This window comes from Myodes glareolus, chromosome 16 (genome assembly GCF_982192425.1).
Source record: "Myodes glareolus chromosome 16, mMyoGla1.1, whole genome shotgun sequence".
NCBI classification, from domain to species: Eukaryota; Metazoa; Chordata; class Mammalia; order Rodentia; family Cricetidae; genus Myodes; species Myodes glareolus.
This window is the reverse complement of record NC_142041.1, coordinates 13990633-14005395: the sequence shown is the minus strand read 5'-3', so window position 1 is coordinate 14005395 and position 14763 is coordinate 13990633. Positions and strand designations below refer to the sequence as shown.

The 14763-nt window shown below is 43.0% G+C and overlaps 1 long non-coding RNA gene across 2 annotated transcripts in view; it reads right to left on the bottom strand.

Moving 5' to 3' along the window:
• Nucleotides 1–14763, bottom strand: part of LOC125391132 (uncharacterized) — a 39687-nt gene that overhangs the window by 22198 nt on the left and 2726 nt on the right. For both annotated transcript variants that reach the window (XR_007228979.3, XR_007228980.3), the window contains exon 2: nucleotides 504–581. This is a non-coding gene — a long non-coding RNA (uncharacterized LOC125391132). The remainder of the gene's footprint in view (nucleotides 1–503; nucleotides 582–14763) is intronic.

Sequence of the window (14763 nt, the reverse complement as noted above, 5' to 3'; positions counted from 1 at the left end):
TCTCCTCGACTCTGACCCTCACTCCTCCTTCTTGGATTGTCTGCTATATTTGTTAATTTTCTCAATGCAAAAGCTTTGTTTTTCATGCCAAGTGTTGACAAGACCCTCAGTAAACTCGTTTCCAGAGTCTTAGGCTGGGATTGTGGCTCGGGGCATGCATAGGGCCTTCATTTCTAGTCTCAGTGCCGTCAAGTAAATAAATAGTGCAAAAATAAAGTATGCAGCTAGATATGTGAATGCATGTGTGAGTGGAAAGCCCAGGGCCAGCTGTCCCATGCCTGGTCTAATGAGCCATCTGAATGAGAATTTCTTGCATGCTAGGTAAGAATGAAGATACCAGGACGTAATCCTGAGCCTCCCACAACTGGGTACTTTTTGTGGATACTGGTACTACACAACTTGAAAATACTTTCTGCATTTATTTTTAAAATATGAGAATTTTTCAAGTCCCCTTGCCATCCAGTGATTGATAACATAGCACACAAAAGCTGAACGGTACTTACGAGTCACCTAGGGCTGTACTGTGCTGAGCTGTAGAGGGCTTGCCATGGACTTGGAGGCCCTGGATTCTACCTACAGCACTGGACCAAAAAAATAAAAAAGAAGAAGAATCATATAAATCACCCTATTTTAAACAGGAAGAAACAAGAAAGAGGATTGTCCCAAACTCATGCAAGCAACTGAGATACAGGTCCAAGACAGATCTGGGCAGCCAGGAGGACCTACTTTAGACACCCAAAATAGCATCCTCAGTGGCCTCAGGCAGAAGTTGATTGAATAAACACCTCTGAAGTCCATGATACGATTCACCATTAGAAAGGACCTCCAAGTTCACATCATAATATAAATAGCATCATCCAGAGAAAAGAAAAATGAACCAGGATGAGGGAGGGGCTTCTCTTGTTGGCTACAGCTCTCCTCCACTTACCACACAGATGTAAAGTTTGGCACTCGGAATTCGGAAAACATCTCAATAAACACAAGCCAGGCAGGGGTACATGTCTTTATCTGTGGAGCTATTAAAGACTTTCCAGATGTTGAGACTCCTCAGCAGAACTTTAGAACATGGTTTTCTCCCATGATTTTTTTTTTTTTTTTATTTCTGGCCCTGGAAATTGGCCAGCAGGAGTATTTGTGGTTCTGAGTTGATAACACACCTTAACTGCAGGCAGAAGCGGTTTCCCTTTGTTTTCAGGTTTGAGCAGTGTGGTGGTTAGAAATTGGCCCCCGTCAGAAACCTCTAAGCCTCATGTTCTGTGCCTCATACATACATGATTAACCAGCACAGAGCGTACAGCACAAGACAGGCGAGAGATTTATCGATTCTGGCTGAGTGACTGGAAAAGCAACCTTGACCACTTTGTAAAGTCCATAATGGGTCTACAAATCAGGGCTGGAGTCAGCTTAGCATGTCCGCGTCGATGGGCAAGGAGCCTGTGTTTGATCTGACTCAGTAATGCTGCCCAAGCAGACTACATTCTACAATTCAAAGTTCTTCCCTTCCTTTTTTTTCACTGAGATAAATCATCTTTATTTAAAATAGAAGTAATATTTAATAAAGTGCAATATTTTGTTAGCCATCTTGGAGAATACTTTCTACTAACTAATCCTTTTGAAATAAATTCATAGGATTAAAAAAAATGCTTTCAATTTCAGAACCCACTTGAGGCAAAGTTCAGTGATCTGAAAGTGGTAGAAAATTCTAGGATTCCCATTTCAGATTGGGCTATAAATAAAAATATGCTGGGATTTAATGAGTTGATACTGAACCACAGATGTTTCATTTTGCAGATACTCAATCCTCCTGATTCAAATATGGTATCAAACAGTATTATTACGCAATGTCTTCTGAAATTAGGGGTACCTTTCTTACGAAGTCTAAATAACTCCAGAATAAAAGACAAAAACTGTTAAACTATCTTCTAGTGACCATCTTTCTGAAAGTAGAAAAGGAAAATACAGAGTGTAATAATCACACACACGTGTAAAGATCCCTTCCAGTCCAAGTTCCTAGGATGGCCTATTAGTTGGTTTGAAAACTACACAAGTGGCCTCTCTTTGGGTTTTAAATCTCATTCATAGTGGTTTTCTATTTAGAGTAGCAATTCTACAGCCTAGCGACAGTGGAGAATTCCTTTTATATGATCTTATTTTAGAGAAATCTGCTAAAGTGGGAAAGTAGAACATCTACCTGGCTGTCAAGAGATCTGATGATGCATGCCATTCGTCCCAGCACTCAGGAGGTTAGGCAGGCAGATATCTGAGTTTGAGGTCATCCTTCCTGGTCTACAGAGCAATTTCCAGGACAGCCAGGGCCATGCATTGAAAACCTGTCTCAGAAGTAAAGTAGAAAGGAGAGAAGGAGAGAGGGACAGAGGGAAGAAGGGAGAGAAGAAGGAACCTGATTTTTTTTTCCAGACAGCTAAATTCTTTTCCCAGGACCAAAGTAGAAATGGCTAAGTTCTGCAAAATAGGCGTCCATACAAGAACCAAGATGAGAGAGAATTTTTTATTCTGATTCTGATATCAAACAAGTAGGATATGGAGAAGGAGGAGGAGGACAGCAGCTTCCAGGTTTCAAAACGAATGGTAAGGCTATGACTTAATGTTACAGGGAGTCTCATTTTCTCTTCCAATAAAGGTTTCCAAACAGAGGGTTTAGCTCAGTCAACTTTAGGGCTATTCTTCCGTTTGAGGCAGAAAAGACAAGTTAGGTATTTATGGGCACTGGCAAACATTGCTACACCTCAGTGCTGGGGAATGTCTCCAACCGCGTACCCCTGATACCTCTATTTACAGTGAGCTGGTCGCTATCTGGAACATTAGCGATTTCTGCTTTGTTTGCTTTCTTTTGTTTCTGTGGTGCTGAGAACTCAACCCAGAGCTGCGAGCATGTTAGGCACGTCCCCTACCACTGAACCACATCTTCAGACCTGATTTCCAAACGTCCACATATTGCTGCATGCCCTCTTAAATGAAACCACACTGACTAGCATCGAGTCAGGCATGCAAAGCCCTTTGCTGTGCAGACTCCTGCGAAAGCATCTCCCATAGTACACGGTCAGAGGACACGTGCCTGTAAACCTCTTCGTAAAGCTGTGTTATCTCATGTGAGGAGAAAGCAAGAGATCCACGACCAACGAAAATTTTCTCCTTCACAAGTGTTTTCAGGCTGCTGCGGTTCCCATTCTTACGTAAAGTCACTGGAGATTATCTGAAGTTCTGAAATTCCTCAAGCCTCCGCGTGAAGAAGGGTGGGAATGTCTGATAAAAATAGACGGTCCAGCCCGCTTGTCTCGGGACAGAGAAGTCATGCTCAGTAGATTTTCCTCCACCCTTGCAGCTACCCATATCACCCTGAACTTGATCGACGGAAGGTAAGCTTATCCATTGTTTCTGTCCCTTGGAATTCCTGAAGCCTCCTTGCCACTTGTTAATAAAACTGAGAAAAGGAGCATGAGCCGTCGAGAAGGCATTTCCTCATGGCAGGCAGGAAGACAGATGGAAGAAATCTCATTTAAGACTCTAAAATGAATTTGCACAATACTTTAGGCAAACTAAAATCAAATCAAAAATCTCTTTTAGAACTATCTGTGAATTCGTTTCCAGTAAACCTTGGTGTTTACATTTTCATCTGCTGGTCTAGCAGTTTATGGACAGAATGTTTTCCTACAAAATATTCTGGTGGGGGTGGGGGACCTGTTTACTCCCGGGGTGGACCATGCTGCTGGGGAGAAATCCTGGCTGGGTTACCATAGACAAGCAGGTTTTCAGCTCCAAACCAGATCTTCAAAATTTGTGTTTCTTCCAGATTGCCTCTTATTTCTAATTTTAAAGGTAACTGCATTATTGAGATAAAATTAATATAGAATAAAGTTCGCTTGTTTTAAGTATACAGTTTGGTGAACTCCAGAATGCTGTGCTGAGCAATAACCACTATTATCAAGTTATATTTGATAAATATCAAGTTATACTACTTTCTATCCCCTGCCCTGAGCAGCCCATAGCTTTCTCTCCACTATGTAGGACCTATTAGGGGCATTTCATATCAGCAGAATCAAGCAATGTATGATCCCCTATAACAGGATTCTTTAATCATTCATGATGTTTTAAAGATGAAATGTCTAATTGTAAAAATTAACGGGAGCCCTTTCAAACTTACAAAGAAGGATCGCTAGTCTCGGAATTGTACAGTCCTCCTGGGTATCAACTATGTACACTCATTTTCAGAAATGGAACCCAGGCTACCCCTATTTTATAGAAAAAGTGATAGATGAAGTTAGCAAGATTTCTTTCTTAGACGTTCTCACAATTTTAAAAATAGCCAGAGTTTAAGGACCAAAACTAGCACCCCCTCCCCCAGCAGTGCTGGTGACTAAGCCCACAGGTCCTTCAGGTGTGAGCATACTATCAACCAAGCCCCGCCTCCAGCCTCTGTTTGAAAACTTTCCACATGGGACTGGGGAGCTTGCTCAGTGGATAAAACACTTTCAGTACAAGCACAAGCACCCAAGTTTGATCACCAACACCCACAAAAACCCAGAGGGAGAAACAGGTCTGATCCCAGAGCTCATGGATCAGCTAGTCTAGCCAATCGATGCTCTCCAGGTTCAGTGAGAGATCCTGTCTCAAAAAACAAAGTGGAGAAGCAAGTCAAGATGACATCCCAGTGTTAAATTCTGATCCCCTCCTGCACCCAGGCAAGCACACACACACGCAACCTTCCTAACTCCCTCATAATAAACAAATAATAAATAAATAGTCCTTATAATATGATAAAACAGCATAACCTTTGACTAGGGAACAGAACTCCACGGTGCTTGACGTACAGATTCCCAAGGCCCTCTGCAGATCCACTGAGAACCCCCTTTGGAAAGAGTTGGGGAACCGACTTGAAGCATGTGCTCTCACTCGATAGTCTCTTATCTGTTATTGGGAGTTAGTCATAGAGAGTACTATTGCAAAAATGTTTCATTCAAAGCATATTATTGAAGAAGTTGTATAAAAGTAACAGTAGTCAAATATCTGCCTAACATGTATAGAGACTAGTCTTTAGCACACACAGGAACACACATGATTACATGCTCACACTCATGCATACACACTTACCCCCCCACACACACATGCTCACAGGCTCACACACATTCACCCTCACAAGAAGCAAGCTGCACATCTTCACCCCTCCCCCACTGGAGTGCCCTTGAAGTCTAAGTGAGTCAACGTTCTTCAAGCCATGGAGGAAGATACACTGGCTCCCAGGAAGATGGGGGAGCCATTCTTTTGTATGTGTGAAGCCGAAGTAATGGTGTGGATTACAGAGAAAGCCCAAGTCATCAAGCGAAACTGAAATTCATCTTGCTGTGTCTCTGGGTGAGTCACCTGTCACTCAAACTCCATTTCCTTTGGAAAACAAATTGGAAGCAGTAGGAACATCTACTGGTGAGGTTATTTCTAAAGCAAATTGAAGTACATAAACAACAATACTCTGTGAAGAATATGGTATATACTTCACTTATATCATATAAAATATAATAAGTAAAAAAATTCCCAAATCCATGTCCTTTAAGAAGCTGTACGATAACAACGTTTCATAAAACAATAAACTATTTTAAATATATTTTGTAACCCCATTATATCAAAAAATGAGTCTACAAGAGAACTCCCTTTTCTCCTTTGTGAAGTCCTCCCCGCTCTCTCAATTAAGACATCACAGTTTTACACTCCACGTTACCACTCGAAAGTTCTCTCTCAAAATTATGGGAAGACAACTGTGAACGGATACTCAGTTTTGAGGAAACGTATAGATATGTAAAGCAGATAACGCAATTCACTGATCATTTGCGTTCCAGAAACGCTACACAGACATTCTGAGTGACTCGTTGCATTGTTTCAGAACCTTTGGGAATGCAGCTGATTGCCATTTAAAGTATAACATCTGCAGACAAATCATTCCAGCAGCAGTCTGTGCACCCACTCGAATGCCAAATGACAGTTATAAACTCCGAGGCTTACAATAACTGCCTGTATTAGAATGGTAATCCTTGGGGAAGAACACTCATGTTTGTGTACTTCCTGCATGGGGAAATTTGTCACCCCGACTGTTTGCCTGAGGTGGCAGCAACAGGAAGAGGGAACCCGACATCAGTGTATTTCAAGGTCACGAGAAAGGCAGCCGCTGAATGTTTGTGAAGGTAGAAAGCATGTCTTTAAGCCTGGCCACCTAGCCTGGCTCCACTAGAAGGACAGACAGACAGCACCTCCCTGAACTGGACTTGTCTGTGAGCCTATACCTCTCAGGCTGAGGCATGGGGTGGGGTGGGGGAGGGGAGGAGGCTGATGCCACCAAAGTTGCCAGGGCAACAGATGTGATGACAAGGCTGCCTGTGACTTCTGCTGCCAGGGCCTCCAATGCCCCCCAATCAAACCTCATCAGTGGGCCAGAAAGAGAAATATTTCATGTGCAGGAGCAGCTACGGTTAGTGAAAATGGGTTTAAGCTATTTGGCAGCCGAAGAAAGAATCCAGCCATGTGGTTGAGAAGCAGGTCACTGCGAGGTTATGTTAACCTGCAATCTCTCATTCTCCCTTTCCTCCAGCCCTTTTACCCCAGACACACCTAAACTCCATCCCAGCGGAGATGCCACGAGCTCATGTTTGCACTCCTGGGGGCGGTGATCCGACTGTAAAGAGCCCGGCTTTTCCACAGCGACCTTCACTTGTGCTGAGCAGTGATGCAAGCTTTCCTGTTACTATTATAGTTGAATATCTTTTTTCTCCTTCCCTTTTCAATTTAGAGCTAGTGACAAAATTGCAAAACGTAAAAAAGTGGGCTGCTCCTGTAAGACCCCCGGTCTGTTGATGAGAAGACCTCTGTCTATACCAGACCTGTCGGGGCAGCATAGAACACCCCTGCCCACCTCCCCGCTCCCGCCACAGCAAGCAGGGGGCATCTTGGGAGCAATTCCTGCTCCAGTCTTTTGACTCCAGCCGCCTGTCATATGCAATGTGTATTCTGTGCGCTTTCATTTGTCTGGTGATTTCATTGTTTGCTGAAAAGTATGATTGTGCCCAAGTTGAAAGTAAAGGATCATTGGTATTGGTGAACAGACATGTTCCGAGAAACCCTGTTTTAATGAACTTATAATACTAAACTGTGGCTCGTACTGAAAATGACTGAGCCATCCCCCCTCCCGAGAAACAGTAGTAATTAAGGCACAGAGCAAAGGGGGTGGGACGGGAGCCTGGTCCTCAGATCTCCTTGTTTGCCCTGAGTGTAGGAATCTTAGCGGACTTGCAGGTGGCTTCACAGAGATTCCTTCTTCCCAGCCCTGGCTCCAGGTGATAGCTGGGCTCTCATTCCCTCTGCAAACACCTTCAAAGACTACCCTGCAGACATAAGGAAGGGAGATTGGCTTTCTCCAAACACGGGGATGGCTGTGCTGGGGGAGCAGGTGAAAATCATATTCTTAATCAAGAACAAACACAATTAACGGGCAACTAGATTAAGATACCTAGTCAGTCAAAATTATTTAGAGGCTCTTAGAAGCAGCACCCTTCTTTGGAGAGTTCTTAGTTACCTTTTGAGATAATACTCTGTTAATGAGAAACGTGTTCATGGCGGTGCCTCTCTTAGAGGCATAATGAGGCTTCGGTAAAATTGATAAAGGCTCTAAGAGCGAAGAGTATTTCAAGGGGCACAAAAGGAGATACGAGAAAGTGCAATCAAATCTCCCCGGGCTTCAGTCCATGTGAAGGTCTCAGAGAAAGTGCCGACAACCAACAAATTTGGTGGCATCGTCATTGCATACCGCAGTACTGAGCGCAAGGCATGCCAAGTGACTGCTGAGGGAGCTGGCGCTAACAGGGCAAAGTTAGAGAAAAAACAAAGAAATAAGATGCATGAAGGAGAACAGGGGCAGAGGCTTGAGGAAGAGGAGGGAGTCTGACTGCTACAGGTGGCGGGGTCTCAGAGTAGACGGGGTTCCCCACAGAAAATGTTCTGTGGCCTTAGTAACATCCAAAGGGGAGAGGACACAGGCTCCCGAGGGAGAGAGATCTTGCCAAGTTCTAGAACAGCTAGAGGCCAGGGCTAGGGCTTTGTCATAGGAAAAGGGACACATGGTCCTGGAAGACTGTGAAGCTACCGTGGTGGATGTGATGTTTGAGTAGGATGGAGCCAAAACTGGAGACTATTACGTTACAATGTGCACTGACTATTGCTCATAAAATGATGCTCAAGCGGAGCTGGGGATGCAGCCTAGGGTATGGTGGTAGAAGGAAGGCCATAGGCTCAATCAACCCCCATCAGTGAAAAACAACCAGAACCAAAACCAAAGCACCCAACTCAAATCCTCTAGCAAAGTAGTAAATGTATTCTTATTAATCATCTTTATAAATAAACTATTATAATTTTATTGGCTAAACAGAATAAGTCCTGGCAAAAGCAGATTCACAGAGACCCTCCAGTTACTGACTGCTGGGGAATTATAACTGAGTGGGCGTGGAAGATATACTTTGCAAGTCTAGCTAACTCCTACTATGTCCATACCAGTTCCTACATGCACATTGACTACTATCTGTCAGCTCATTCACCCTTTACGATTTTGTTTCAGCAGAGACTGCCGCTTTTACTCCGGGGCATCTTTCCAGACATGGCTGAGTCTCCTGTGCACTGGGAAAAGGAGAGACTTGTTCAGAGGAAAGAGCCTGGGCAAGGGTCTGTCTTAGTTTGGATTAGTAACTCTGTGATGAAACACCATGACCAAAGCAACTTGGGGAAGAATGGGTTTATTTCACTCACAGTTCCATATAGCATTTCGTCAGAAAGCAGTGAGGGCTGGAGGCAGGAGCTGGTGCAGAGGCCATGGAGGGGTGTGGCTTACTGGCTTGCTTTCAGAGCTTGCTCAGCCTGCCTCCTTACAGAACCCAGGATCAGCCCAGGGGTAGCTCCTCCCACAATGGGCTGGCCCTTCCTCATGATCACTGATAAAGAAAATGCCTTATAGCCCGTCTTAGGGAGGCATTCTTTCAATGGAGGCTCTCTCCTCTCTGGTGACTCTAACTCAGGTTGACACACGTTGACATAAAACTAGCCAGCAGAGTGTCCTTGCTGGTCATGTGACTGAAGCTGGACCTGGGCACTGGTCTTGGCTTCTGATCTTTTTCCAAGGGGCAGCAGCACATAAACAAATGCAGATTTTAGAGGTGGACAAGCATGTTTTGGAGACATGGCGGTTGATCTTCCTTTTCATGTCTTCCCGTTCAACTTTCTCCTGCTGCGGATGGAAGTGACTCATGGGAGTTCAATCATGCAGAGAAGCAGAGTAAATCAGATGGCCCAATCCCTACTCTTGGGATTAGTCAGGAAATCTGACTTGCGACTCATTATGTTCTTTGTGGAAGGTCATTGAGAGTGCTGGGAGGGGGCAGGGCAGAATGGTGACAATCTGTAAGGTATGCCTTCAACAATGTCTAGAAATAATTCTGAAAATCTCCTTGACTGTTTCTTCCTCTTTCTTCTCATATTTTTGTTTTGCTCTCTTTAAAAATGCTTAATGAATTATTTATTTATTTATTCATCTAGTCTATCTCAGCTGTGGTGCTGGGAGTAGAACCTAGGGCCCTGCCTATCCTAGATAAAGTTTTCTACCCTCGAGCTTTGACAGTTTCGAGTAAGGAAGACGATGAGGTCAAGCTAACCTTTAGTCTTTCATTATCGGGGATCACAAGCCCAAGGAAATTTGGTTTTGGTTCTCTTGTACAGGGACCCTCTTCAAGTCAAACAGAAAAAGTGAGTTCTGAATCAGTTTTTAAGCTGTTCCAAAGGAATTTGCTAGCAGAAAAAGACACTGAGCAAGAAAATGATTTGTTTATGGCCACATTTGCTGCTTTAATTTTAATGAGAAAATTGGACATAGAGAAACGTGTGTATAATCTCAGACTCTGTGAGTGAAGGCAAGAGAAGGGCCACTCAGAATTTCTGGCATATTTGGCAACAAAGAAAACAGAGTGCACACTGGGAGATGGTGCGGTTGGGAGATGGCACAGTTTTGAGAAGGCGTGGTTGGGAGATGGTTACTGTGAGAAAGGACACAGGCATGGAGGAACATGTGGTGTTTCTTGATTTTCATTGTGGGAAATGGATTCCGCATTCATGCACACATACCTTGAATTAATACTGGTAATGCTACTGCATAACACTGAACGGTCAACAAGTTAGAAAGAACCTTAGGATGGGATTGGAATTGGATGTACTCTCAACTCAGGGCACACATATATGTGCATATGTATATAGGGACGTGTATAGAAATAGTATGTGTGTGCGTATGGACTTGTATACACAAAATCCCATATCCATGAAGCATATGCCTCAAAATCCTCCAGTGGACAACTGAAGTCAAGGATAATATTCAACTCTATATTACTGTGCGTCCTATACATACATTTCAATGATAACTTGATTTATAAATTAAGACACCTTGTAAGGAAGGAGTTAATAATAATAACAATATACTATAATAAGTTAGTTAAAACTTTGATGGCTCATTTTTAGAATTTTCCATCTAAAATTCCTAGTCTGAGACCCATGGCAAGTGAAACAATGCAAAAGGAAGGCACGGGTAAGGGCGTGGTGTGGAAATATGTGTGTGTTTCTGTCTGCTCAACGCGCTTGAAAGTAGCGATGCCTTGGGATCCAGAAGAGCCCAGGACTTCCCTTCTAAATGCTTTCTTCCAGAAACAGATGCCTCTGACTCCCTGGAGACAAGGAAAGTACAAGGTGAATCTGGACTGTCTGGTTATGCCAGGAGTATGGGAATGGACAGAAATGACCAGGAATGAAAGGATGAGGGGGAAAGTGCAAGGGTGCTCTGAAGGTGAAATCTGAAGAAACAGGAGACCCCATCTAATGCTAGCTTTTAAAGTCAACCAACTTTTCAACACCTAACCTATAGGGTCTGTGCTAATAACACACGGCAGATGAAAAGAAAGAATGCAGGAGTATAGGAGGAATAGCAGAGTAGAAAACCAGGCTTTCCTGACACTTGCCGTCGGTCAAGGGCAGGTGCAGGCCAGCAGCTGGACAGCAGAGGAGCAGGATCCTAGTATAATGACAGAACTTCCCCCTTTTAGGAAAAAGTCCCCAGTCTTAAGGGGGAAATAACTTCCAGGTGGAGACATCGAACAGACACTAACTTGACCAGGTGATTGTGGCGAACATCACCAGTGCATTTCACACCCAGACAGGCGTGCACTACTGTTCCTATGAAGCTCCTGCAAAGAATGCATGGGTCACCGTCAGCCTGACCAGGCTGTGGGCGTTCTTGCAAAGAAAGATTCTGAAAGTTAATAGTGACTCAGGAGATTGATGAGACTTGAGAGCGAAATGTTCTGGATAATTCTGTAATGCAGACACAGAAAAAAGACAGGAATGAGACTTACGGTGGCATAGCGGAGTGTCCTGCATGGGTGTTTGTCCGACAAGATCTAGAGGAGACTCCCTTGAGAAAATGTCTCCGTCAGACTACTTACAGCAAAGCTTGTAGGGCATTTCTTGTTTGGTGACTGATGTGGAAGGATTTAGACCACTGTGGGTGGTACACCTCTGGGCAGGAGGTCCTGAGATGTATAAGAAAGCCAACTGGCAATCATGGGCACAAGCCAGTAAACAGCCCGCCTCTGTGGCCTCTGCTTTAGTTTCTGCCTCCAAGGTCCTATCTGAGTTCCTGTCCTGACTTCCCTCCGTGATGGATTGTGACCCAAGAGTGGTAAACTGAAATAAACCCTTTCCTTCCCAAGTTGTTTTTGGCCATGGTGTTTAGCACAGCACCAGAAAGCAAGCTAAGATAGGTACCAATGACACTCACTCAGTGACTGGTTACATGACCACACATGAACTTTAGGGGAATCCACAACGGAAATGGGCAGTGGGGGTGGAACACTACAGATTCACATCCAATGGCTCCGAAGCCTGATGCCACACACACCAACAATTCAACATGTCAGGTATAGCAATGTAACCATAGTATGTGTTTATGTAGCACCTCTTATCCACAGCTTTATGTAACTATCTTATATGACAGGTGATATAGGTTTTGTATACTAACTACTATAGGTATACTGTTCCATGCAATTTCATATATTTACAAGAAAACAAGAAGGAACCAATGCAGGGGTCTTCTGTTTATTTAAATAAGGAGAAGTGGGCTAAGCAAGAAAAGGCAAACAGGCTGAAAGTGCTCTGTGAAGGGACCATGGTGTGTTTATCCATCCTGCAAAATAAGCTGCTTTAAAATACACCTTTTATTTCCACAGTTGCATTCATTAAAAGTACTTTCATTTATAGGTTGGCATGTTTCATGTGAGAGAGGTTTCTGAGTCTTAAACTCTCCCTAGGAACTTTGGAACCTGAGGGCAGGATGTGGGGTATGGAGTTTTGCTCAGTCTTAGAATCCCATCAACGCCAGGGAAGTTTTCAAGGAAATATAAAATAATATGGGAAAAATATCAAAAAGGAGCAGTTGTAATTCTATTTCCAAAATCTACTTTTTAGCTAACCACTGAAGTAAACAGTTAGTTTTACTAAACAACACTGTACTGTGGTAAATTTTGTCTCACCTCACTCAAACAGGATCTGTGTTCCCTTGGGTCAAAGATGAGATCTTTTTTGTCACAGTAAATTTAAAACAACGTTTTCTCTATGTAAAACACCATTATGTCTTAAGCCTTGGCCTCCACTTCATGTCACGGTCACATGTGATCTTCTGTGCATCCTTCTTGCCCTGCGTCCTCTGGGGCACACAGCCCACACTCTGGGTACCAGCTGTGTCCTTCAGCACCCTTCCTTTGCAGAAGGTGCGTGGTCGTCTGATTATTTCTTTTTCTGGACACACTGGGCAGAGACCAGGTGCTTTCACCTTTTTTTTTTTTCCTTTTTAGACAACTGCGTATAAGGCAATTTGAGTGACTTGCTTGTTTACCTGGCAGCAAGTTATTGAACAGCCGTGCCTAGAATCTGGAACTGTTTTACTCTACAGCACAGAAAGGCCCAGGCTGCACCGGAAGATCTGTGCATGTGCAGATCATCCATCCTTTGCAGAGCACGGCTGTGCCTGTGTGTCTGCATAGACACCAAAATTAACTTTGCCTCTAAAGATGCAGGGAAAGAATTGAGGCTAATACTAGGCTCAAGCAGGTAAGTGCTGTCTTGCAAGGTGTTTTTTTTTTTGTGTTTCTTTCTTTTTTAAAATGGGATGTCAAGGGGCTGGAGAGATGGCTCAGAGGTTAAGAGCACTGACTGCTCTTCCACAGGTTCTGAGTTCAATTCCCAGCAACCACATGGTGGCTCACGGCCATCTGTAATGAGATCTGGTGCCCTCTTCTGGCATACAAGCATACATGAAAGGGATGTTGTATACATAATAAATAAATATTAAAAAAATTAAAAAATGGGATGTCAAATGTCTTATGATTCTGTGTATTTTTTGTGTGAGGTTTTGGGTTTTATTTATTTATTCTTAATAGATTTATTTATTTTATGTGTATGGTCATTTTGCCTACATGTATGTATGTGCACCCCATGCCTACTGTCCTCAAAGGTTAGAGAGGGTATCAGATTCCCAGGAACAGGAGTTAGGGATGATTATGGGCTGCTATGTGGGTTCTGGGAATCAAACTGAGGTCATCTGGAAAAGCACCCAGTGTCTTAACCACTGAGCCTAGGCTCCTAGGCTTAGGGTTTTAGAAGGCTAATATGTCTTCTCCCAAATTTTTTCTTACTACAAGAGTAAAAAAAAAAAAAATGGTCATGTTCAAATATAATCAGAAAACACACAATAGCTTACAGAAGCCTCCCTAAGAAGCTTGCAATAAACTTTGGTAAAGGCATCACAGTAGTAGATAATTCTATCAGAATGGTCGTGTGCTATGAATCAGACTTGTTCTGCAGCTCCATTCGCTATGCCCTGCACAAAGGGAGCTTCTCTTTCTCTCTCGGTGCATTTTCACTCATTTAAATGCGTCCATACTTACTCTGTTCCTGGCCCTGTTTTAAGGAGTTCATGAACAATGGGCTTCTCTCATTGTCATAAAAACCTCAGAAGTTATTGGTATTGTTATTATGCCCCAGTTTTCAGATGAGTTTTAAAAAGATTTCATGACATTCCAAAAATATGCAGCTAGTGAGCTGCGGAAGTAGAACTCAGTCCTTAGCAGTGAGCGCGTCCCCCGTGATTTTTCTCATTACCAGACAAGTTGGGATGCACTCAACTGTATACTTAGTGGGACTGGATAATTCTTTGTTGATTAAATGAACGGCCTTATCTCTTGAGATTATTGGAAGCGTCAAGCAAATCACTAAATTGCTTTGTACCTTAATTTTCTGTTTTAAAGCAAAATAATTCAAATTTTTCTCTCCTTAAAATCAAGTAGAGTACAGAGAATTTATCTAATTGCTGTATTTTTATGCCTTTAAAATAGTCTTGATAATGTATGTCAAAGGCTAGTGGTTTAAGTAGGTGATGAATGAGATCTCAACAGTTCGTCATAGATAACTATGTCTTTCACAGCCTGAGAGAACATGATACACAATGTTAAAACTTTGGTTTCCTTTTACGTGAACTTTAGGTCCATGTTTGACCTCATGTGGTTCAACTGAATTAGAATTTGTCTATAGGAGACAAGAATCAAATGAAATGTCATGTAAGGCTTAGTCTGTCTCTTTAAAAAACCTAGATAGTCCAGATATGCTTTGCCTTTGAATTTCTGT